The 26,488-nt window shown below is 45.9% G+C and overlaps 1 protein-coding gene, 1 long non-coding RNA gene and 1 pseudogene across 7 annotated transcripts in view; 1 reads left to right on the top strand and 2 right to left on the bottom strand.

Moving 5' to 3' along the window:
- FUT8 (fucosyltransferase 8) overlaps positions 1–15,753 on the bottom strand; it is a 450,735-nt gene extending 434,982 nt beyond the window's left edge. The window contains exon 1 of the mRNA XM_063792665.1: positions 15,566–15,753. The gene's annotated coding sequence lies outside the window, so the exon portion shown is untranslated. The remainder of the gene's footprint in view (positions 1–15,565) is intronic.
- The window catches only part of LOC134808365 (uncharacterized), an 84,941-nt gene that overhangs the window by 15,534 nt on the left and 42,919 nt on the right, over positions 1–26,488 (top strand). Inside the window, exon 1 of one of the 6 annotated variants that reach the window (XR_010151154.1) lies at positions 711–1,063. The exons of the other annotated variants lie outside the window; for them this stretch is intronic. This is a non-coding gene — a long non-coding RNA (uncharacterized LOC134808365). Of the gene's footprint in view, positions 1–710; positions 1,064–26,488 lie in introns of those variants that run through there. 6 annotated transcript variants of the gene reach the window in all.
- On the bottom strand, positions 22,091–24,145 carry LOC467485 (polypyrimidine tract-binding protein 1-like; annotated as a pseudogene).

Here is a 26,488-nt window from a genome sequence, read left to right as displayed (position 1 = left end):
CCCCTAACCCTCCAGCCCCATCCCCAAAGTACCACTGGATTCTGGAGTCAGATGAGCCCCAGCTGTGTCCCTTCCTAGCTTCGTGCTCATGGGCAAGTCAGTTAAACTCTCTGAGCCTCAGAAGGGAATAATGATAATGGTGATACCAACTCGCAAGGTTTGCAGAGATTAAAACCCAATGGGATTTGTAAATGATGCTTAATAGACTTTAAAAGCCTATTTAAAGTTAGACAGCATCATTTCTCAGAATGCTGGGCTAGAGAGGAGCTTTTAAGATTTTTTCTTGTGTGCCTAGAATGTAAGCATCTGCAATGGCACTTCTAACACCCCTGGCGAGGGAGTCCTAATCAAATAAGGGTGGGTCTACTTGTCATGTGTCCTTCAAAGAGTTAAATACTAAAAAGAAACTTGCAAACCTTAAGGGAACCTCAGTGCTGGACACACAGTGGGAGAAAATCTATCTCCGTTTCCTGATGGTTCTGGGTAACTGTGTGAACTTAAGAGGCTTAAGAAGACATAGGAAACAGTCACAACTGCCTCACAGATGATCTGAGTTGACAGTCACCCACAGCCCCCAAAGTTGTGGTGGCCTAGGAATGACAGCACAGAAAATCACCCCAGTTTCAGTCTGACTGGACCCCACCCTGCTCCCTCCCACCCCATCCCCTTCTGCCCTCTTTATTCTTGTCTCTCTGAATTGACAGTGGGTCAGGTCTGTCCAGAAAGGGTTAACCTTCAGGCTGTCGGCCAGGTGATTACTAAACTGGAGCCCTGACTTTTATTTACTGGCACATAAATCTTTGCTTTGACAAATGTGTCTGAGTGTTTTAACGCCTAGCTGGCCCTGCTGGAGTTTGTTTGACCATGTTTTGAAAAGTGACTTCAGTGCTTGTGGTAGTAATTGGCCTGGCACCACGAGCTGGCGACACGGCAGCGTGATGGACTGGAGCAATTTGAACTCAGCAGCTGATTTATTTTCTGTGGCTTTCTGCTTCTGCTGCTTCTGGTACTGCAAAGGCATGAAGTGGTCAAAGCCAACATGGGGCCCAGGGCCTTCTATCTGGTAGGTATGCATGGCGTGTGGAGGTGGTGTTTTTCTGCTAGATGTCCTTCTAGAAATGGCCAGGAATTTTCCAATGGCTCATGATAGAAAAGCCTCCTATGTAGTGTTTGGCCTGTGATAGTCCTTTGGGTTCAGTGTCTACCAGGTTGACCTGAGATACGCTTTGCCAGCAGTGTAGACATAAACCCGAATGAGAACAAGCAGAGAAGATTTATGGAGAGCTCTCTATAGCGAGGGAGTCAGCCACTAGCACTTGGTTTTGGCAGATAGTCAAAGTCAGGCGGGGGAGTAGGCAAGCTTTAGAGTGAGAAAAAACGGGGAGGGCTTCAGGTGTGCTCTGATAGGAGGTTGTTGGCATGAAAGAGCTGGAGGCAGGCTACTGAGAAGCAGGGTGCCCTATAGAATTGGTGTAGAGAGCATATCTGGCTTTCTCTGGTTGGTCCTGAGTTGGAAGGAGGGCCAAAATTTAGGGAAGCTGGCAATGATTGACCAAGTCCTGACTGTTTGGGGGCTGATTGCTATAGAGGCTGTGGTTTGGCTTCCTGGGCTGGTTGCTACAGAGGCTGTGGATCAGAGTTCAGTTTTCATATATGGTCTGGCCATTGTCCATTTGCATATTTGGTCTCTCGATGGAGACTAAATTTGAGAATCCTGGTCAGTCTGGATTACGTTGGCATGGTTAAGCTGCTGCCTAGTAAAAATGTATTGCGCAGATGTTTATCATAGCGGTAGTTACAATTGCAAAAAAACACAAAACATAAAACAAGGCTGGAAACAGCCAGAATAGTCAATTTTATAGAATTAAAATTAAGGTGTACCCACATTGCGCTAAACTTTAAAAGTGAAGACATTCTAATGACATTGGAAATGTTTATAAATGTGATGCAAAATGACAACTTGATTCAAAAATCATACATACTATGTAATTTTAGGTATAAACAGAGGTTGGAGAGTCTTCCTGGCCCTTAATTTTTAGGTAAGATGTCCTCAAATACCCGTCACAGGGGTATAGGCAGTCCATTACCCCCCTGGGATTTCTGAAAACTTTCTGAAGATGCATACAATCGTCCTATGCATACAATCACCCAGGCTGTGAGCTCCTACTTCCCCAGGATTATTTAAATTCTGGAATATTGGCTCATCACCTGTCACACGCTGCCTCTAACCTATGCCATGTCAATCCAGTTGTAGAGCTCAGTTCTTTCCTTAATTTCAACAAAAACTCAGTCACCTAAGGCTTTGCATAGAGCAGAGGTATCCAATCTTTTGGCTTCCCTGGGCCACATTGGAAGAAGAATTGTCTTGGGCCACACATAAAATACACTAACACTAACGATAGCTGATGAACTAAAAAAAAAAAAAAAACAATGGTCCGTGCATAAATCTCATAATGTTTTCAGAGAGTTTACAAATTTGTGTTGGGCCACATCCAAAGCCGTCCTGGGCCACATGCAGTCCGTAGGCCGCGGTTTAGACAAGCTTGGCATGGAGGGATTTATATCCTGCTAGGCATACTAAAAAATCAATATTGTTAGCTGGGTGTGGTGGCTCACACCTGTAATCCCAGCACTTTGGTAGCTGAGGTGGGTGGATCACTTGAAGTTAAGCGTTTTGGACCAGTCTGGGCAACAAAGCGAGATCCTTTCTCTATACAAAATTTATACACACACACACACACACATATATGGCACTCTATAGATATAAGCTCTCTCTACATATATATTATGTATCCTCTCAGTCTGTCTGTCCCTTGGCATTTTTCCCTGTTCCGGATCCAGTCTCCCGATACGTTCTCAAGCCACTTTGTCTTCCTTTTCTTTCCTTTCTCTTCCTCCTCTGCCCTCACCTTCTAGAGGAAACACAGATCCTTCCTAAAGGATAATAACGGCATAACATAACGCAACCAATTCATCTCTCTCCAGTTCCTGCTGCAAACTTTGCTCTCCCTCCACATATCCAAGAACTCTGCTAAAGCTTTAAAATTACCAATTGTATTTTTTTTTTTTTTTTGAGACAGAGTTTCGCTCTTGTTGCCCAGGCTGGAGTGCAATGGCGCGATCTCAGCTCACGGCAACCTCTGCCTCCTGGGTTCAAGTGATTCTCCTGCCTCAGCCTCCCGAGTAGCTGGGATTACAGGCATGTGCAACCATGCCTGGCTAATTTTTGTATTTTTAATAGTGACAGGTTTTCTCCATGTTAGTCAGGCTGGTCTTGAACTCCCAACCTCAGGTGATCTGTCCGCCTCAGCCTCCCAAAGTGCTGGGATTACAGGTATGAGCCCCCATGCCTGGCCACCAATTGTATTTTTAAGGGCTGCCAGGTTACATTTGCTCTGAGAAACAGGACTTCTTTTCCTCCCAGGCCCTGTTGGGTGAGTAGGGGAGGGAGTGGGTGTGGGCAGGTGTTTTTTCCAGTAACACAGAGTTGTTTGAAGATTAAAGACAGGGTACATACAATTCCTAGCACAGGCCCTGGCACTGTGATTGCGCTTGTTGCTTTATCAAACAGTATCAAAGGGGGCCTCCTCAGGTCTTCTGAGTTTCTAAGCCTTATCAGCATTTTGCGTATCAGACACCGGCTCTGCAGATAACTCCTTCCTTACCGGCTTCTGTGCAATTTTTCCTCTAATCTGTTCTTAAAGGGTAGAACTTTCTACCTCCGCTTTTTACCAAATAATCTTAATCAGTTTTGTTTTTCTAATGTTTATCCAAGAAGTCCTTAATTTTGTAATTCTCGGTATTAATTTTCAGTTGATCAAATCTGAAAGGCCTAAGAAAGTTAATGCTTTTACTGTCGAATTTTTCCCTTTTAAAAGTAATGAGGCTCTGGGCTGGAAACAAGCTGTCTTTAGATGGGGGCTCATGTCTGGTCTTGGGTATAGGGCCAGTGGAGAACCCTGTCAGGAGCCTTTTTTTGTATGAGGGACCTGGAAGCCACCAGAAAAGACTCTTTCTACGAGAGTGAGAGCCTGGGTGGGTTGCTCAGATCTGTAATCCCAGCACCTTGGGAGGCTGATGTGGGAGAATCACTGAGGCCAGGAGTTTGAGGTCAGCCTGGACAACATAGTGAGACCCTATCTCTACAAAAATAAAGATTAAAAAAAAAATAGCTTGGCACGGCGAACGTGCCTGTAGCCCCAGCTACTCAGGAGGCTGAGGTGGGAGGTCTCCAGAGATTTTTCTTTTTAAAAACATATTTATTTATTTATTTAGAGACAGGTTCTTGCTATATTGCCCAGGTGCCTATTGACAGGCATAATGATAGTGTACTACAGTCTCAAACTCCTGGGCTAAGAGGACTTACTGGTGAACATACCTGAGATACCCCTGATGACTTACAGAAATGTCTGAGGGGAACCCTGAGGAATGACAAGGTCTACAAAGATTTTTTTCTTTTCTTTCCTTTTCTTTCTTTTTTTTTTTTTTTTCGGACGGAGTTTCGCTCTTGTCACCCAGGCTGGAGTGCAATGGCACAATCTCCGCTCACTGCAACCTCCACCTCCCGGGTTCAAGTGATTCTCCTGCCTCACTCAGCCTTCTGAGTAGCTGGGATTACAGGCTTGCGCCACCATGCCTGGCTAATGTTTGTATTTTTAGTAGAGACAGGGTTTCACCATGTTGGTCAGGCTAGTCTCCAACTCCTGACCTCAGGTGACCCACCTGCCTTGGCCTCCCAAAGTGCTGGGATTACAGGCGTGAGCCACTGTGCCCAGCCCCAAGAGATCTTTTCTTTTTAAAAATTTATTTATTTATTTAGAGACAGGGTCTTGCTATATTGCCCATGTGGCTATTGACAGGCATAATGATAGTGTACTGCAGCCTCAAACTCCTGGGCTCAAGCCATCCTCCTGCCTCAGCCTCCTGAGGAGCTGGGACAACAGGCGTGTGCAACCAGGCCGAGCTCCAGGGATTTTTCTGATACAGGGCAGAGCCATAGCTAGCTGCAATGTACTGAGCCAGGAGTTCAAGGCTGCAATGAGCTATGCTTACACCACTGCACTCTACCCTGGGCAACAGAGCAAGACCCTGTCTCTAAAAATAAATAAATAAGAGAGAGAAACTGAAAAACACTACTTGGTAATAATGCCCTTGGCTTCTGGTGGGGGGAAGGAGTGGTTTCAAGTAACTGCTGGGTGTATGTCTCTCCAGTTGTTTCCCACCCAGCATCCCATGGCTGTGATTAAGTCCTAATCACATAGGATAGGATAGGAGGCTTAGGTGATGGAGAGCTGATGTAGACACAGTCACACAAAATTTCTTTGAGATATTGAGGACACACAGACAGCACTGTGGGGACAAGCAGAAGCGAGTATGGTTCAGGGATATTCCTCAACGTGCAGATCCACGTGGGACCTGTGGAATAGGAGCCACCAAGGAACACTTCCTGCTTCAGTGGGTAGAGTCTCAGCTAGGAGGCTCTCCGAGGTGACCTAGGAGACAGGCACAAGGCAGCTGCAATGGGGGATGGTGGTACCTTTGGTGAATACCTTAAGCTTTAGGGAGTGGCAGTTGCAGCGGCCTTGGTGCTATTGACTCACTGTTGACATCATTGGCTTTAAGCAGGAGGCAGCACTATTTGCTCAGATATTAGTACCCTACATGGCAGGCACTGCAAAATGGTAGGCGAGAGCTCAGAGTCAGACAAGACCAAAAGAAAGCAGAGTAGAGGAGGGGGAGGTTGGCGGAGAATCCAAGATAAATGTGAGATTTGGTAGCTAAGAAGACTTACTGGTGAACATACCTGAGACACCCCTGAAGACTTACAGAAATGTCTGAGGGGAACCCTGAGGAACAACAGGGTCTCCAGAGATTTTTCTTTTTGAAAATGTATTTATTTATTTAGAGACAGGGTCTTGCTATATTGTCCAGGTGGCTATTTACAGGCACGATGATAGCGTACTACAGCCTCAAACTCCTGGGCTCAAGCCATCCTCCTGCCTCAGCCTCCTGAGTATCTGGGACTACAGGTGTGTGTGACCAGGCTGGGCGCCAAGGATTTTTGTGATATAGGGCAGAGCCATAGCTAGCTTCAATATACCGAGTGCCTGACATCAATTATCACATTTAATTCTCATAACAATCCAAGAGGTAGGTAATATTAGCCTCATTGTACCAATGAGGAAGGAAGAGGTCAGAGAGGGTACATAACTAATGAGGAGTCACACAGCCTGTGAAGTTCAAACACAAGTCTATTTGATTCTAAAGTCAATGATCTATGTATTCGTCTGTTCTCACACTGCTATAAAGACATACGAGAGACTGGGCAATTTATGGAGGAAAAAGGGTTAATTAACTCACAGTTCTGCAGGCTGTATAGGAGGCATAGCTGAGGAGGCCTCAGGTACCTAACAATCACAGTGGAAGGCGAAGGGTAAGCAAGCATGTCTTACCATGGCAGAGCAGGAGAGAGAGACAGGGAACGAAGGGGGAAGTGCCACACACTTTTAAACCATCAGCTCTTGTGAGAACTTACTATCATGAGAAAAGCAAGGGGGAATTCTGCCCCATGATCTAATCACCTCCCACCAGATCCCTCCTCCAACACTGAGAATTACAATTTGACATGAGATTGGGTGGGCACACAGAGCCAAATCATATCACTCTACCACTACACCATCATGCCTCCAAAGAGGACCAGAATTTGGTCAATAAATTTACTTAACAAACATTTATTGCATGTCTACTATATTCCAGGCACTGTTCTAGACACTCACTATATAATAATGAACAACATAAACAAAATCCCTGATCACATTAGGTTTAAAGACTGGAAGTTATTGAAATTGTAACCTTATGTTGTTTTCAGACTAGTCTGACCTTGGACACACAGGTTACATAAGGAAACTTGAATAATTCTGAGGCTTGAGATAACTTGGATTTCCATTACTCAGCCCTGCTCAGGGCCAGCTGCCAATGTCTCCCCCACTACTCATCTGTACCTAATCTGCTCCATTACACTGATTTAGGAGAAAAACATAGTTCACTTCTGTTTTCCAAAGAATGAGAATAACTTGTGCTGGAGAGCAGTTGAGAACAGGAGAACAAGGACAGAAACAGAGGACACAATGCTCTTGAGGGTTGCTGATGCCTATGCAAGAATGTTTGCATTTAGAAACAGCATCTATATCCATATATATACCCATATAGTGTGTGTGTGTGTGTGTGTATATATATATATATATATATCCATATAGCTTACACACAATCAAGCTCTCATCCACATCCCTTTGAACAGATAGAGTACCAAGACAGCCCAGTCAAGAGCATGGTGAGTGTATATATACAACTGATGCTATGGGAATACTGGCAGGGTGGACTAGTCAGAGTCAAGTATGACACCATTGCTAGAAGCTTTCTATAACCCAATGTAAGAGATGCAGGGTACATGGAATCATGATTTGACTTCCATTTTAACTAAGCCCATGACAAAGGAGGTAGAACATAGTTGTTAAGAACATGAACTCTGTAGCTGGGTGTGATGGTGCATGCCTGTAGTCCCAGCTACTCAGGAGGCTGAGTTAGGAGGATCACCTGAGCCAGGGGAGATTGAGGCTGTAGTGAGCTATGAATCTGCCACTACACTCCAGCCTGGGCACGGTATGAACTCTAGAGAAAAACTTCTTGAGTGACTCCATGTTGTGCCACTTACTAGCTGTGGGGCCATGAATAAATGATTTAATTTCTTTTTGCTTCACCTTCCTATCTTTAATATGGAGATAGCCAGGCACAGTGGCTGGCACCTGTAATCCCAGCACTTTGGGAGGCTGAGGCAGGAGGATCACTTGAGCTCAGGAGTTCGAGACCAGCCTGAGCAACATAGTGAGACCTCATCTCTACAAAACAATTAAAAAATTAGCCAGGTGTGGTGGAGCACACCTGTAGTCCCAGCTACCCAAGAGGCTGAGGTGAGATCACTTGAACCTAGGAATTCCAGGCTACATGCCACTGCATTCCAGCCTGGGCTACAGAGCAAGACCCTGTTTAAAAAAATAAAATAAAGTAAAATAAAATAAAACAGAGATAATAATAAAAGCTGCCTCACAGGATGGATTGTAAAGATTAGCAAAATATAAGTGTTAGCTATTATAAACAAAGTAAGATTCTCTGGATAATCGGTCATGATTGATATTACATGTGTTTATGAAATCCTATTTCATTTTTCCTCTTTCAGGGCAGAAAGGAAGATTATATACTGCATTGTTCCTTTCATGTACAGCTAGGTTTTAGCCAATTGATTACTGGTGGAAATGATAGCCACCCTCAGTTTTGGCGCTTATAAACATCCTACAGGGTTTTTGCCCCTGCTGCAGCAATCCTGAAAGTCACATGAGATGGCAACATTCTAAGATGGTAGAACCTCCATCAACCTGGGTCCCTGAGAGATTATATGGAGCAAATCTCCCCTGAACCCCATCCTTATCTACACTGGACATGTCACATAAACAAGAAATGAATGCTTTACTATATCAAGCCAGTGAGATTAGAGATTCATTGTTGCCAAAGCATAATCTCTCCTGTCCTGATGGAGAGGCACCATGGGCCTTCGTGTTCCAAGACTTGGAGTCTTAAATGCCTAAAGTGCTAGGTTATCTACTCAAGTCCTAGGGTGTGGAGGTTTCTCCATTTAAGCCTCTTAACTTCTTATTTTTATTTTTATTTTTTTTGATGGAGTCTTGCTCCGTCACCCAGGCTGGAGTGCAGTGGCGCAATCTCGGCTCACTGCAAGCTCCACCTCCCAGGTTCATGACATTCTCCTACCTCAGCCTCCCGAGTAGCTGGGACTACAGGCGCCCACCACCATGCCCGGCTAATTTTTTTGTATTTTTAGTAGAGACGGGGTTTCACTGCATTAGCCAGGTCGGTCTCAATCTCCTGACCTTGTGATCCGCCCGCCTCGGCCTCCCAAAGTGCTGGGATTACAGGCGTGAGCCACCACGCCCAGCCGCCTCTTAACTTCTTAAGAGCCATGGATTCTTTTTATACTGCCAACAGCAACCTATATTTTTTAAGGAAGGATAAAACATTCCCCCTTCCTTTTCAAGCTGGATCTCAGCAGAAAGTCTTGCTGCTATTTTTCCAAATGCCACACTCATTCATTCTTCTATACCTTGACTTATCAAGTTTCCTTTTGTTTTGTCAGTTTGTCCAGTTGATGACCTAGCCTTCATGAAGTATAAAGTCTGCTTAAAATGTTCATGTTTCCATGGCCAGTCGCAGTGGCTCACGCCTGTAATCCCAGCACTTTGGTAGCCCAAGGCGGGAGGATCACCTGAGGTCGGGAGTTTGAGACCAGCCTGACCAACATAGAGAAACCCCTTCTCTACTAAAAATACAAACATTAGCCAGGCGTGGTGGTGCATGCCTGTAATCCCAGCTACTTGGGAGGCTGAGGCAGGAGGATCGCTTGAACCCAGGAGGCGGAGGTCGTAGTAAGCCAAGATTGCGCCACTGCACTCCAGCCTGGGCAACAAGAACGAAACTACATCTCAAAAAAACAAAACAAAACAAAAAACAACAAAGTTAATGTTTCCCTTTTCTAGAATCTTACTGCACTTATAGTTAACATTGGCACTTAGTAATATAAGATCTTGTTTTAGGGACCTTAGCTTTATCACTCTGGTGAGATTAAGGGCAGGGACGTTCTTTTAGATAACCACAGGGCCTAATGCACCATTGGGCCTCAAATAGATGGCCTATAGATATTTATTGAATTAAATTTCTAGGCAATGTATTAAAGCCCAGACTTGCCACATTCTTGACCCTTTCTTTTTTTTTGAGACGGAGTCTAGCTCTGTCGCCCAGGCTGGGATGCAGTGGTGCTATCTCGGCTCACTGCAACCTCCACCTCCCGGGTTCAAGTGATTCTCCTGTCTCAGGCTCCTGAGTAGCTGGGATCATAGACGCCTGCCACCATGCCTGGCTAATTTCTGTGTTTTTAGGTGATGGGAAACTGGAAACGTTTCCCATCACCTTCTGGTCTGAATGAATTAGGGCATCTTTGTCCATGCTCATTAGAAAGGTGGATATGGCTGGGTGTGGTGGCTCACACCTGTAATCCCAGCACTTTTGGAGGCCCAAAGTGCTGGGTTTACAGGGAGGATTGCTTGAGTCCAAGAGTTCAAGACCAGCCTGGGCAACAGAGCAAGACCCCCATCTCTACAAAAAATAAAAAAGTTAACTGGGTGTGGTGGCATACACCTATGGTCTCAGCTACTTGGAAGGCTGAGGTGGGAGAATCACTTGAGCCCTGGAGGTTGAGACTGCAATGACCTATGATGGTGCCACTACACCCCAGCCTGGGTGACAGAGCAAGACCCTGTTTAAAAAAAAAAAAAAAAAAGAAAGGAAGGAAGATATGTGTGTTGTGGGTTAGGGAACTGAGAAGGGGTGACAGTCAGGGAGTTGACACAATATTTATTTCTATTCCCTTATATATTGCTGAGTAAATATAGCTAAATTCTTATGAGCCTCTGCAGGTAAACCATAAAGCTCTCTAAGGACAAGCACCATGTTTTCTATTGATCAAATATTGATAGTTCTTTTATTTCAAACAAGACTCAGTGACAGGACCTTATATTTGCAGCATTATTTAAAATGTACAAGATATTTTCTAATTTTTGTCTTATTTGCTCTTTATAGTAATCAAGGCTCCACATACCTGGTTTAGGTCACTGTACTGCCAAGTTAAAAAGAAGTTGGAAATGTTCCTTTGAGTTCTTTTGTGTTTCTTGTTTCTTTTTTCTTTTTTTTTTTTTTTTTTTTTTGATACAGAGTCTTGCTCTGTCGCCCAGGCTGGAGTGCAGTGGCGTGATCTTGGCTCACTGCAACCTCTGCTTCCCGGTTCAAGCGATTCTCCTGCCGCAGCCTCCCGAGTAGCTGGGACTACAGGCGCCCAGCACCATGCCCAACTAATTTTTCTATTTTTAGTAGAGATGGGGTTTCACCATATTGGCCAGGCTGGTCTTGAACTCCTGACCTTGTGATCTGCCCACCTCGGCCTCCCAAAGTGTTGGGATTACAGGCGTGAGCCACCACACCCAGTCTCTTTTTAGTTTCTACACATCCAGCAATAATCTTATTTGAAATTTAGTGGTGAGCACAATTCAGTGCCCACTTGTAAGAGCTGGCACCTTACAAGTGCCGCTAATCTTGGCCTGCATTGTTTACAAGAGGAGAGGCAGCTTCCTGTTTCCTTAGCCACAGTGGCTGCAGAGTCACTTACACTCTTAAGCTCCATCTTAGGACAAGCAGACAACGATCACCAACTGAGAACTCCTGAGCCAGGGTACCACCAAAGCCCCCTTGACCGAAAATTTAAGGGTTCATACTTTCTCCAGTTGATTGGAGCTGGGGACCAAGCCCTGGAACCAAACCAGTTACCGGGCTTATCAGGAAGCTATCCAGTGTTGCTGGGAGGTGTGAGGGTCAGGAACTCAGAGGTAATTCAGCCTTGCTGGGCTTAGAAGGTCAGAACCAAACTGGTCTTGGGCAGGAAAAGGAAGGAGCCCTGTCCTCCTAAGCCCTCCCTTCCTCGGGTTCTGGGAGGAAGCTCTGGGCTGCTGGCCTCTGTTTCCTCCACCTGGCACTTCCCCATTCTTCCACCTTCTTAGGTTGACCGACCATTTCAGTTTGCCTGGGACCAAGGGGGTTCCCAAGATGTGGACTTTTAGTTTTTTGTTTGTTTTTGTTTTTTGAAACAGTCTTGCTCTGTCACCCAGGCTGGAGTGCAGTCATGGGATCTCGGCTCACTGCAATCTGTGCCTCCTGGATTTGAGAGATTCTTATGTCTCAGTCTCCCAATTAACTGGGTCTACAGGCACGCGCCACCACGCCTGGCTAATTTTTGTATTTTTAGTAGAGGCAGGGTTTAGCCATGTTGGCCAGGCTGGTCTGAAACTCCTGGGCTCAGGTGATCCACCCACCTTAGCCTCCCAAAGTGCTGGGTTTACAGGTGTGAGCCACCACTCCTGGCCTGGACTTTTAGTTTTTAAGCCAGTAAAGTCCTGGAAAAAAAAATAGGTAGGTCATCTTAGGACTTCTGGGACTTCGTCCTCGGTTCTCATCTCTCTCTTTTCCCATGGTCTCCCCAGAGATTTCACTGACTCCACAGCTTTCACCAACTTTTGATGCATAATTCCCCAACAGACCCTCACCTCTGGCTGCTCCTGAGCACCAGGCCAGCATTTCAACCATCAGGCTTTATTGTCATTTACACAGCTAACCTCAAATCCCATGGGTTCTAAATGAGTCACCCTCTCACGCCTCCACCAACCCTGCTCCCACTCATCTTCCCTGTATTTCCGCATTTGTCAATGCCACAGCATTGTTTCAGTTGTTCAACATTTGTAATATTGACTCATATTCATTGAATACCTCCTCTGTGCCAGGTTCCTAGGTGCTGGGGACTCAGCAGTGAGCAAGAGTCATGGAGCCCTCACGGAACTTGCATTTTAGTCAAGAGAGACAGAAAAAAAAAAATATATATATATATATATAGAGAGAGAGAGAGAGAGAGAGAGAGAGACAGACAGACAGACAGAGAGAGAGTTAAGTACTGTGGAGCAACATTATTTTTCAAAAATTTTTATGGCCAAGTGCAGTGGCTCACATCTATAATCCCAGCACTTTGGGAGGCTGAGGCGGGTGGATCACTTAAGGTCAGGAGTTCAAGACCAGCCTGGCCAACATGGTGAAACCCCATCTCTATTAAAAATACAAAAATTAGCCAGGTGTGGTGGCACACACCTGTAATCCCAGCTACTCGGGAGGCTGAGGCAGGAGAATTGCTTGAACCCAGGAGCTGGAGATTGCAGTGAGCTGAGATCACGCCACCGTACTCCAGCCTGCGCAAAAAAGCGACACGCCGCTCAAAAAAGAAAAAAAAAATTTCCTTAAAGTTTCTTTTTTGAGACAGGCTCTTGTTCTGTCACCCAGGCTGGAATAGATGGTGTGATCTCAGTTCACTGCAGTCTCTGCCTTTGGGCCTCAAGGCTGGACTTGAACTCCTGAGTTCAAGTGACCCACCTGCATGGAGCTACCAAAGTGCTAGGATTAATTTTTGCCCAGCCCGGGGAAAAATTAATAAGCAAATACAAGGAATGCTTAGGGTGGGGGATGCAATAATAGATGGGGAATGAAGGGAATCCTTTTGATGTGAGGCAGAGGTCTGAGGAAGTGAAAACATGAGCCAGGGACCTCTGGAGTAAGACTGTCCCAAGCAGAGGGCACAGTAAATGCAAAGACCAATGTAGCTGGGCAGACCAGGCCAGGGAAAGAATGATGAGAAATAAATCAGGGATAAAACAGGGGTGGGGGAAAATCAGTTTCTGTAGGGCCTTGTAGATAAAAGCATTTTATTTTCACTCATTTACCCTTTAATTTGTTGCCAAACCACAATGATCCCACCTCTCTCTTTCCCATTTCTGCAGCTACCACCTTGAGACAATCCTTCCTACTTATCATTTGAATTATTATATTGGCTTCCTGAGGGGTATTTTTGCCCCTTGTCTCTCCCTACTGTAATCCTACTCATGGTTGCTATAATCTTCTTGGAGCACAGTTCTGATCATCATCATCATAAGATCATTAGCATACATTTATGTATCTCTGAATAAAAATATACTTCAAAAGGAGGGGGACGGACACAGGAGATATGTTCCCACAACTTCCCAGCATGTCCTTGTCAGAAATAGATAAAACTGTCAAAAGTATGTTGTCAAACACGTCAGAGTTCTGTTTTTATGCCATAATGTAACAATTGAAAATTTTTCATCAAAATAAAAAATAAATAGAAAGATGAATGAGTCACAACTCCTTTAGTTGCCACTAACAGAAATTCAGTTCAAGTATCTTTCAGAAGGTGATATATGTTAGCCCACATAGATAGATATTTGACATCTTCAGGAATGGCTAGCTCCAGGTGCTCAGCAAGGGCAACAAGAAATCTATCTTTCTCTTGGATTTGCTTTTTATCTCTGTTGTCCTTACTCTCCAGCAGACTCTACTCATGCAGTGGTAAAGATGGCTTACATCCCCTCAGCTTTGCAACCCCAGTGGAGAAAGGGTGCCTCTTTCAGCAGAAGTCCTAATGCTGACTCTCATCGGCTCACTCTGGACAAAGGGATTACTCCTCAACCACTCATTATGACTGCAGTTAGTCGGTCCTGGGTCATACACCCACCCCTGGAGTCAGGGACTGAGGTCAACCTCACTTGAATTACATGGACAGAGAGTAGAAGATGGGTGGTTCCCAAAGGAACACTTCGTATTCAGGATGGAGGAGGGATGGTGGGCAGGTAAAAACAAGTGTCCACAATCAAAGGCTAGGAGCACCATTTTTGGTGAGCCCTAACCCCAAACACCTCTAAGAACTCAACAGGCCTCCGCCCTCAAATAGTATTAGTCACGTTGTGCCTATAATTGATCATTTAAATGACTTTCTTGCCCCAACATCTTAAATGGCTCTCCATTGCTCCCTCTTTGCCAGTCAGCTCTCTTCCTTCTCTGAATCTACTTAGTTGCTTGACAACAGGGCCTGGGAATGGAAAGAGTCTTTATCTCTGAGAGCAGGCTTTCAATACGTTGCAGCTATTGTTTATAACGCTTGTGATCATAGGCACAGCCACATTATTATTATTATTATTATTTTTTGAGATGGGGGTCTGACTCTGTTGCCCAGGCTGGAGTGTCATGGCGCTCACGGCAACCTCTGTCTTCTGGGCTCAAGTGATCCTCCCTCCTCAGCCTTCAGAGTAGCTGGAACCACAGGCAAACATCACTGCGCCCAGCTAATTTTTTGTATTTTTCGTAGAGATGGGGTTTCACCATGTTGCCCAGGATGGTCTCAAACTCCTGGGCTCAGGTGATCCTCCTGCCTCGGCCTCTCAAAGTGCTGGGATTACAGGCATAAGCCACCGCGCCTGGCCACAGCTGTCCCCCCAAATATTTCAAGTAGGCATCTACTGAGACTTAATACCCACACAACAACCTTATGAAAAAGTAGGCTTTATGTATGGGGAAGGTGAGGCACAGACATGTTGACTACCTTGCCTACTGTTTTTTTTCACACAACCAAAATATGGAGGCTCTGGGATTTGAACCCAGGGCTCTCCGACTCCTAAGTCCCGTTAGAAACCTGCACATTATTCCATTTCTATGAAGGGGAGGGAAAGAGCTCCTCACTTAAGTATACCAACAGTTCTCAAATCACTTGAAACTCACCAGCAGCCATGACTGTCCCCCCAGGGGAAGTAGGTAGCCAGATTTCACCTCATTCTACTTCTTTACCAGACAGAAAAATGGAGCAGAACCCAAACTGGTGGCTTGATAAGGGAACACTCAGAAAAGTAAAGGAAGTGGTGGTGCTGAAGCACCCTGCTGCCTCTTACCTCAAAGATCCTTCCACCAAACAAATACCACCCACCTTCGAAAACAGTCATTGTGGTTGGAACAATGTCTGTATAAAAATAACCGGGCTTATCTTACTCAATCTTGCTTCCCTTACTTGTCGGGAAAATGTCTGCCGTTCTGGTCTAGTCGGTGCAAGAGAGGCTTCCTGCCCGGTGTCCAGCACTGAGGGGGTGTCGCAGCTATGGTCAGCCTCCCTCTGCGGCCCCTGAAGCAAGCAGAGAGCGCCTCAGACCTCGTGTTGGGACCTGAGCGCGCAGCCCGGCTCCCAGGCCCCCAGAGGGCGGGTTCCTGGCTCCGCTCAGAGGCCTTTCAAGCCCCATTAGCCTCCAGCTCAGAGGCCCCTGGGCCCACCTACACTCTGGCCCCTGATGGGCTCGGATGACAACTCAAAACCCACATCCTGAGGGAATTCTGATGAAACCTTTGAAGGCTCCATGTCTTGGGGAAGACCAGGTGGGCGTGAAAGTCGGTCTCAGCGGAGACGCCCAGGGGCGCGTGGGCCCTAGAAAGGCCCGGCTGTCCCGAGCACCGCCTGGAGTGAAGCAGCTGGTGGAGAACACGGGCGCAGGTGTGAGCCTGGTGAAAGCGTGGGCTGCTCAGTGCTCTGTAGAGAGCACCTGCAAACAGTGAGGAGGAGGCTCATGGTCTGGGCCCTCGCAGGGATGGGCAAGGCATGGCCCTAATGAATCTGGCTCCAAGCACACCCCCTCTAGCTTAAGCTTGGGGACTGGGAAAGGAGGAGGCCCAGGGGGCAGAGCTGAGAGGACATCTCAGGAGTTAGGGTTACCAAGCAACTGAAGAAGACGCAGGAGCAGCTCCTAGCTGAGTATGCCCGGGGTGCAGCACCGAGAATGCCTGGCGGGGAGGGTTGGGAGGGAGGGCTTGCCTTGCCCAGTCATACTTGGAATTTAGATCCTTGGATTTTAATGTTCTTGTGGAAGACATGAGACAAGATCTTGGACCGAGGAGGTGAACATCTGTTGCATTTTATCCAGTATATTCCTGTCTTATAGTGAGAGACTATTTAAGAATATTAAGTTCCCCATATTGATGTAAAGAGAAGTCCGAATGGACTCTTTAAAAAATTTTAAATGTATGTTAAACTTTCCATTATGGAACATTTTACCCACCGCCCTCCCTCCCCATCACCTGGATTATTTTGAAGCAAAATCCAGTCATCGAATCATTTTGCCCATACATAGTCCAGTCAGTATCTCTAAATTTTAGAGCTGTTATTCTCAGCCCAGGACAGTTTTGCCCCCTAGGGGACATTTGGCAATATGTGGAGACCTTTTTTTGTTTTTACAACGTTGGGGGGAGGGGGTGTGCACCCAGCATCTAGCTACTGGAAGACAGGGTAGAAACAGGGCTGCTACGAAACATTCTACAATGCACAGGCCAGCGCCTCACGACAAAGAACTACATGGCTCAAAATAACAATTGTGACAAGGTCGAAAACCATGTTTTAGAGTCTAAAAGAGAAGAACACTCTAAATACATCACTACAATATTGTTAGCATTCATAAAAACAATAATTCCTTAATATAGAATATCTGATTAATATTAAAATTTCCCCGATTATCTTGTACATTTAAAAAATTTGGGGTTTAAATCAAGATCCAAATAAGACTCATACATTGCAATTGGTTGATATATTTCTTTTTGTTTTTTTCCTGCATCCAATCATCCATTATAGTTGATATATTTCTTAGGTCTTCTTGAATCTACAGGTTCCTATCCCTCTTTTTTCCTTTTATTTATTATAAAACAGATTTATTTTTAATTACAAAAGAGTACACGACTACATTCCTGACATCAAAATTGAAACATACAGGTAAAGCAAACATTTCCTACCTATGACAGTCCAATCCCAGTCCTCTCCCCAAAGAACTCATTTATCAAAATTGTGTGTGTATTGGTTAAGATTATATTCAACTGGCTGGGCACACTGGCTCACGCCTGTAATCCCAGCACTTTGGGAGGCCGAGGTAGGTGGATTATCTGAGGTCAGGAGTTCGAGACCAGCCTGACCAATATGGTGAAACTGCGTCTCCACTAAAAATACAAAATAGCCGGGCGTGGTGGCGCATGCCTGTAATCCCAGCTACTGGGGAGGCTGAGACAGGAGAATTGCTTGAACCTAGGAGGTGGAGGTTGCAGTGAGCCGAGATTGCACACTGCACTTCAGCCTGGGTGACAGAGCGAGACTCCATCTCAAAAAAAAAAATTATATTCAACTACATGTTTCAAAAAATAATAACAAAAGCTTTAATTTTATTTATTTTTCAGAAATATAAGCCAAGGAATAGGCAGTCCAGGGCTAATATGGCACCTCCATGAAGTTTTTAGGGTCCCAAGTTTCTTCTAGCTCCCTGCCCTACCATCTGTGAATGTGGCCTCCATCCTCATGTAGCACAATGGCTAATGGAGAACCATCCCTCTTATCTATATTAGGACTAGGTAGCAAGATGGAAAAGTGGAAGGGTGTATCTCTCTGTATTAGTTTGCTAGGGCTGCTGTGACAAAGGACCACAAATTGAGCAGCTCATACCACAAAAATTTACTTATTGTCTCACAATTCTCACAGTTCTGCAGGCTAGAAGTCCAACATCAATGTATCAGGCAGGATTGGTTCCTTCTGAGAACTGTAAGGAAAATTCCGTCCCATGCCTCTCCCCTAGCTGCTCGTGATTGGCTGGAAATCTTTGAGTTTCCTTACCTTGTAGAAGCATCACCGCAATCTCTGCCTCGGTCATCACATGGCATTCTCCCAGTGTGTGTGTTTCTGTGTCCAATTTTCCCCTTTATATAAGGACATATTTATATTGGATTAGGGCCCACCCTCATGACCTCATTTTAACTAATTACATTTGCGAGTGCCCTATTCCAAATAAGGTCACATGCTGAGGTACGAGGGATTAGGACTTTTATATATAAATTTTGGGGAGAGACAATTTAACCCACAACACTGTCCCATAAAGAGACTTTGTAGAAGTCTCTTACGCTTCTTTGTTTATACTTCTTTCGTCAAAACTTAGTCTTATGGCCACAGTTCGCTGCAAGAGATGCTGGGGAAGGGAAGCTTTCACTGAGCACATGACCATCCCCTCAAAAGTCGGTTTTTTGTTACCAAAAAGGAAGGAAAAATGGACAGGGCAACTACCAGCAATCTGCCATGGAATGTATCCTACCAGACATTTCTCTGTATGTTGCACGTAAACAAATGACCACAAACTGGGTGGCCTAAAATACCAGAAATTGATTCTCTCACAGTTTTGGAGCCAGAACTCCAAAATCAAGGTGTTGTTGGGGCCATACTCCTTCCAATGCCTCTAGTGGACGATCCTCCCTGGCCTCTCCAGCTTCTGGTGGCTTTTTTGTTCCTTGGCCTGTGGCTGCATCACTTCAGCCTCTGCCTCCATGTTCACATGGACTTCCCCTCTGGGCCTTCTCCTCTTCTGTCTGTCTGTTTTTGAGACTGGGTCTCGCTCTGTCGCCCAGGCTGGAGTGCAGTGGTGTGAACACTGCTCACCTCAGCTTCGACCTCTGAAGCTCAAGCGATTCTCCCATCTCAGCTTTCTGAGTATCTGGGGCCACAGGTGCGTGCCACTGTGCCTGGCTAATTCTTTGTAGAGATGGGGTCTCACCATGTTGCCTGGGCTGGTCTCAAGCGATCCTCCCACCTTGGCCTTCCAAACTGCTGAGATTACATGCGTGAGCCACTGCACCAGACCCTTTTCTGTCTCTTATAAAAACACTTGTCATGGCTGGGCATGGTGGCTCACGCCTCTAATCCCAGCATTTTGGGAGGCCGAGGTGGGTGGATCACCTGAGGTCAGGATTTCAAGACCAGCCTGACCAACATGGAGAAACCCCATCTCTACTAAAAATACAAAATTAGCCAGGTGTGGTGGCACATGCCTTTAATCCCAGCTATTCAGGAGGCTGAGGCAGGAGAATTGCTTGAACCCAGGAGGCGGAGGTTGCGGTGAGCCAAGATCATGACATTGCACTCCAGCTTGGGCAACAAGAGTGAAACACTGTCTAAAAAAAAAAACAAAACAAAACCAAAAAACCCCAAAAAACACAAAAACACTTGTCATTGGATTTAGGGCCCACCCAGGTAATCCAGGATCATCTCATTTTAAGATCTTTTATTTTTACATCTGCCAAGACCTTTTTTGCTTCATTTTTCTCACACCCAATCACATCCTGGACCCATCCATGAGTTCCAGGATGTGACCATATCCTTTAGGGTGAGGGGACCATTCAATGTCCTACACCCTCCCTGGAGCAGCAGATATTTCCAGGAATAGCAAAATATGGCTCTCCACATTGTCCTTGTTCATTTTAATTATCAATGGCAGAGGAAGGGGACTGCGGTAAAACTTTAATGAGATGCTACACATTCTGGGAAGCATAAGTGGATCTGGTTGCCTAGGGTCTGTTTAAAGTCAGAGAAACTCGGAAGGTTCTGCTAAGTGTTGGCATGTGGGTGCCAAGCTATTTTTGGTAGAATGGTAAACTATGCTAGCATGTTTGTCGATGTTTACCATGCATTTTAGAGAGGTTTCCTGCTAAATGAATTTTCAATTGAGAGCCAGCTCAGGAGCGGGCACAGAAAGATGGAAGGGTAAGAGAAACATTTCCAATGTACCAAGCTATGAGTTGCAGGGCCTCACTTCTTACTTAAAGAGCAAAATGTTGGCTAGGGGTAGTGGTGGAAAGTTCCTGATGCCAGATTTTTGAGGTGAGAGAAAGAAATAGTATCAGCCCTGTACCTGCCACCCTGTTCTTCATCTGCTTCAATTTCAGTTTCAGTATTTACTGAGACCATACTGGGCACCAGGAAAGACTTATTTTCCTCAAGCCTCACAAGCAGCTAGGTGTTATTACTTTGTCCACTTTCCAGATGAGATGCTGTGATTCCGAGAGGTTAAGGCACTTGCGCCCACGATCATGTAGCTGTAAGTGGCTAAAGCAGAAGTTCTGAATGTTTTCTGACTGCTAACTTGGTGCTCTCTCTACCACAGCATGAGAGATGAACATTCCTTTCTGCTTACGGGTGCCTATCCTGGTAAGGGGGTAGAGAGAGGAGCAGGCTCATCTCCTATCCACCAGGGCTTGCTCCTTCCTCCCATTTGAAAGCAGAACAGGCTGCGGCAGGAGGCATGCAATTGGTGTTTCTGCCGGTCTCCAATCCTAGTGGAAGAAACTGCCTAATTAAAGTCTGCAGCATGCCCAGAAGCTTCCGGGGTTGTTTTCCGTGCAATCCCAGAGCCTGATGATACATATTCTTCATGTTTATGTGGCAGGATACACTGTGCTCCATGAGCATGAAGTATTAGTGAGCCAATTTCACCATCTACGCAGCTACAGAGCAACCGGAAGGCATCCCTGTTTTAATTTATGAGGGACCAGCATGCGCAATCAATAGGTGCCCCACAGGTTATTAAAGAGGAGAAAGATGGCTCAGGCAGCCCTGTTTACTAACAGGGAAATGGTCTTCTGGCAGCTTCTGGCTTGCAATGCATTTACATTTCCTTTTCAGGCCAGAAACAGTGGTGTTCCCTTTTCATCTCAGCCCCAAGCCTGAGAACAGGGGGCTGGTGGAGGCTCAGGCAGAATCTGAAAGTGCCCTTCCCTGCACTGTAATCTCAGAGAGAGGATGGGGTGGGGAGTCAGCCCAAAGATTTGTGAAGTCCCTTTGTGTTTTGAGGCCCTGGAGAACAATAGCTTTCCAGGATGGGGGTTGGGATGTAAGGGATGGGAGTGGGTGACTGGGTGTGAGAACAACGAAGCAAAAAGGAATAGGCAACTCCTACCAGGCTGGCTGGAGGGGAAGTGGTCTTTGGTCGGCCTGCCAGTCTCTGGAGAAGTCCTTTTATTCACTGCTTTTGCTTTCTCTTTGTTTTGGGTCCTTTGATTTCAGGAAGCTATGGTTCTTTTGCAGTCTACTTTTTAATAATTCTGGAGGAAGAGGGTAGATTGGATTTTAAAATAAAACAGTAACAGCACTGGGTTATTTAAGTAGAAAGGAAAAAAGTACTTCCCTTCAGTCCACGTTCTGCAGGGCAAGATGGGGTAATACAGCAGTTCTCAAATTTTTTTGTCTCAGGACCCTTGTATATACTCTTAAAATGTATGTAGGTTAGTGGCAGAAAATTTAAAATATTTGTCAATTTTAAGATCACAATAATAAACCCATTACATGTTAATATACATATTTCTATTTAAATTAAATTAAATTAATTAATTTTAGCACGGTGAACTAGATTTAATTTTTTAAAAAACAGGTAAACTGATTTCTTTTTAAAGAAAGAAAGGCCAGGCTCGGTGGCTCACGCCTGTAATCCCAGCACTTTGGGAGGCCGAGGCGGGTGGATCACGAGGTCAGGAGATCGAGACCATCCTGGATAACACGGTGAAACCCTGTCTCTACTAAAAATACAAAAAATTAGCTGGGCATGGTGGTGGGCGCCTGTAGCCCCAGCTACTCGGGAGCCTGAGGCAGGAGAAAGGCGTGAACCTGGGAGGCGGAGCTTGCAGTGAGCCGAGATCGTGCCACTGCACTCCAGCCTGGGCGACAGAGCGAGACGCCTTCTCAAAAAAAAAAGAAAGAAAGAAAATCTCTGGTCAGTTAAGGTCACTTCAGCTGCTTTTTAAAGTCGCTTTTTTTGGAATGATGGAAGTTGTCGCCAGGGGGCCCGGCCGTGGTGGGCCTGTGCCCCTAGATGGTGGACTTGGAGAAGGAGACCCGCAGGTGGTGGTTCTCCCAGACGTCGTGGTTGTGTAGGGCAATGGGGGTCTGGACCGCCTCCTCCACGGAGCGCATTTGGATCAGCGCCATCTTGCGGTCCTTCTGGAAGAACTTGAATCCTATGACGACGCCCCCATGGCTGGAGGAGAGGACCTTGAGATCTTCCTCGGATACTGAGGGCGGGATGTTGGAGAGGTGCACGGTGGCCGAGGGCGGGAATATGTTCTGGAAGTTCTTGAAGCCTGGCTTCTTGAAGCGGTGCAGGGGCGAGTTGCCATAGTCCTTGGTCAGGCCCTGGTCCTCCCGGCCCTCGCGGGGCAGCTGCACGTTCTGGTGCTTCAAGGGCGTGATACGGATGAGATGCGGATGGGCTTCCCGTGCAGCTTGTGCCAGTTCAGGTGGCTCATGGCCAGCTGGGCCTGGTTGCCGTCCGCCATCTGAACCAGAGCGTTCTCCTTCTTATTGAACGGGGTCTTCACGCGCTGCACGTCCCCGTAGACGCTGAAAAGAATAAAGAGGCTTTGGGGGCTGGGCGCGGTGGCTCACGCTTTTAATCCCAGGACTTTGGGAGGCTGAGGCAGGCGGATCACGAGGTCAGGAGTTCGAGACCAGCCTGACCAACATGGTGAAACCCCGTCTCTACTAAAAATACAAAAATTAGTCGGGCGTGGTGGCGCGGTTGTAATCCCAGCTACTTGGGAGGCTGAGGCAGCAGAATCACTTGAACCCCGGAGGGAGAGGTTGCAATGAGCCAAGATCACACTCCAGCCTGGGCAACAGAGCAAGACTCCGTCTAAAACAAACAAACAAACAAAAACAGAGGCTTTGGGGTGTGACTCTCTCTGGGTTGAGGTCGCTCACCAGCAAGACAGAATTTCCTGTCCCCGCCAGGCCCGGGATGGCGATCTGGCCTGCCGCTGCAGCTGCCGCCACCGCCGAGGGGATGGCCGGGGGGCCAGGGCTCCGTGGATGTTGGGAACTGAAAGGTCGAAGGCCACGGCCATGTCTGGTCCAGCGAGGGCTAGCTGTCCCCGGAGGGCAGGTCTGGGCGTGGTAGTCGCGGCTCTTGTCGTTGCTGTACTTTACGTTGAGGCTGATGAGCTTGGAGAAGTCGATGCACAGCGTGTGGCAGGCGTTGTAGGTGTTCTGCCAATCCAGCGACAGCTTGGTATGCTGGGCGTTCTCGGGGTCCGTCTACTGCAGCAGGGCCTGGAACTGGTTGTCCTTGATGAATGTGATGGTCTTCACTGTGCCGAACTTGGAGAAAATCTGGTGCAGCACATCCAGGGTCATGGGGTAGAAGAGGTTCTCCACGATGATCCTGAGCACCGGGCTCTGCCCGGCCATCCCCATCCCTGCGTCTACGGCCGCCTCCGGGGCAGTCCAGGCCAGGTTCCCCGACTGGACCGAGTTCACGGCCTGAGGGCCGCCGGGTCCCGCGCCTGGTTGGGAGAGCTGTCGGTCTTCAGCCCCTTGTGGTTGGAGAACTGGATGTAGATGGGCTGGCCGCGCAGCACGGGCGTCACCGAGGTGTAGTAATTCACCATGGTGTTGGCAGCCTCCTCCGTGCTCATCTTGATGAAGGCCTGGTTTTTCCCCTTCAGCATCAGGAGGTTAATGACCTTCCCAAAGGGCAGCTCCAGGGAGATCACCTCCCCTTCGATGACGTCGATGGGAGCTTCTGGATGTGGGTCACTCTGGAGGGGACACGGGCGCTTCTGCTGTCACCTTTGAACTTCTTGCTGCCATGTCCATTTGCTGCAGAGGCCGAGTTGCTGCTCATGATAAATGGTCTGTTAGTGACACAAGCAGAGAAAAGCTCGTCAGATCCCCGCTTTGTACCAACTGCTATATCTGGGACAATGCCGTCCATGGCACACACAGCAGACCCGCGGGGGATGGAGTGGAGGCACCAGAATATTTTATTATTTATTTATTTATTTATTTATTTATTTATTTTTGAGACAGAGTCTCGCTCTGTTGCCCAGGCTGGAGTGCAGTGGCACGATCTTGGCTCACTGCAACCTCTGTCTCCTGGGTTCAAGCGATTCTCCTGCCTCAGCCTCCTGAGTAGCTGGGATTACAAGCGCATGCCCAGCTATTTTTTGTATTTTTAGTAGAGACGGGGTTTCTCCACGTTGGCCAGGTGGTCTCGAACTCCTGACCTCAGGTGATTTGCCCGCCTTAGCCTCCCAAAGTGCTGGAATTACAGGCATGAGCCACCGTGCCCGGCCCATATTTCTATTTTTAAAAATCATATCTTCCAAATAAAATTTTCAGCAAGAAAAGTGAGATTTTACATTTTTGAAAAATGGCATTGTTTTGCATTGTGAAATATTTTGAAATTTTTAAAATGTGTGCATAACGGAAGATGAATGGATTCTCAAATATTTACTTTTGCATTCAGTATATTGCAATATGTTGGTTTGGTCAAAATGTGTGAAGAAAATCCAGCTTCACACAGATATGTAGCTGGAAAAGGGAAGAGTATTTAATAGTCCTCTTAGATAATTGTGGATATTCTTTTTTGGTACTACACCAAAACAGGTGTCTTAAAGGTTAGTTGCAATGTGAAGTCTGAAATTATGTCAATGAACTTTTCGTGTTCTGTTACATTAAAATCCATTGGTTTGTTGTGTACTTAGAATTGATCTTTTACCCATGCATGATTTTGTAATACAGTGCATTCATTGGTCATTGGAAAATATTTGTCTTTGAATTATGCAGGTATTTCAAATGTTGACACATTTTATTATACCATATCAGAAAAAAATCACGGTCATTAATATCACCAATCTATTTCCTTAAAAAAATCCTTATGTATTGAGAAGCTGTCGAGCTCCACAGTGGTAAACAAAAGTTTTTCCAAATTCTAATTTTTGCTTGGAAGCTCAAATTTTATCATCAGCAACAAATACTATCAGTTGTTTTCCTTGAAGTGACAGGCTCCCTTTGTTCATTTTTAAGAAAATGTCTGCCAAATGCTTAGTCTGAAATAGCATTCTTTGTCATTTGTTCTTTCAAGAAAAAAGAAAAAAAGATGCTCCATGAAAAAAAGTGGTTTGTTCAACTCACAACTCAAATAATCGCCTAAGTGTTTTTCCTAGAGATAACTATCATAGTTTGGAACACAGCAAAAGTACTTTATGCATACTTCTCATTTTGTTACACAGTGGCTCAGTCTGTTGTGTGTTTCCATAACAGAATATCACTGACTGGGTAATTTATAAAGAAAAGAAATGTATTTTTTACAGTTCTGGAGGCTGAGAAGTTAAGGGGCCTGCCTCTGGGGAGGGCCTCCTTGTTCTGTCATCCCATGGCAGAAGGCAGAAGGGCGAGAGAGCCGCATGTGCAAGAGGAGAAAGGAGGCCAAGTTCCTCCTTTTTATCAGCAACACACTCCTGCGATAATGGCATTAATCCGTTGATGAGGGCAGAGCCCTCATGACCATAATCACCTCTGAAAAGTCCCACTTCTCAACACTGTTGCAATGGGGATTAAGTTTCCAACACAAGAACTTTAGGGGACATACTGAAACCATAGCACACAGATTATTTTGAAAATTGTCAATATTTAATAGAATTAATTTTGACTGCTTCACCAAAGACTCTCTCTCTCTCTCTCTCTTTTTTTTTTTTTTTAAGTAGAGGCAGGGTCTCAGACTCCTGGCCTCAAATGATCCTCTGGCCTCGGCTGAGGCCTCCCGAAGTGCTGGGATGATGGGGTGAGCCAAGGCACCCAGCTTAAGGGCATTTGTTTAAGTGAATTTGGCATTCGTTTTTCCTGCAAGTGTGTGACAGTGATGACTAGCACAGTTGGATGCTTAGGCTTTGGTTCATGCTAAAATGCCAGTAGTTTTACCCACCATCAGTGCAAATTGTCAACACAGTGAAAAAGGCAGAAAACATCATATGATTATTATGAAAGTAGTTTTGATTTCAGGAATACCTCAGAAGAATGGCAGGAACCCTCAGGGGTCTATGGATCACACTTTGAGAACAGCTGGTGTAGTGGATGCAACAAATGACTCAAAGTCAGAGACTTCTTACCCCAGCTTTGCCTCAGGCTGGCTCTGTCTTGTGCGAGTCATTTTACCCAAGTGTCTTGGTATTCTTATTTTTGACATAAACTGGTTGGATTAAATTATCTCTATCACCTCATTGTCACCTAAGGAACACTGTGGAGCACGGAACAGTCTTTATCATTGACTTCTTAGCATCATTATTTTTCCTGTTTTTCTCTAATATGGCTTGCTCT

The sequence above is a fragment of the Pan troglodytes genome, chromosome 15 (assembly GCF_028858775.2).
Source record: "Pan troglodytes isolate AG18354 chromosome 15, NHGRI_mPanTro3-v2.0_pri, whole genome shotgun sequence".
In the NCBI taxonomy this organism is placed as follows: Eukaryota; Metazoa; Chordata; class Mammalia; order Primates; family Hominidae; genus Pan; species Pan troglodytes.
The sequence above is the reverse complement of the archived record's forward strand: the minus strand, read 5'-3'. Positions and strand labels throughout refer to the sequence as shown.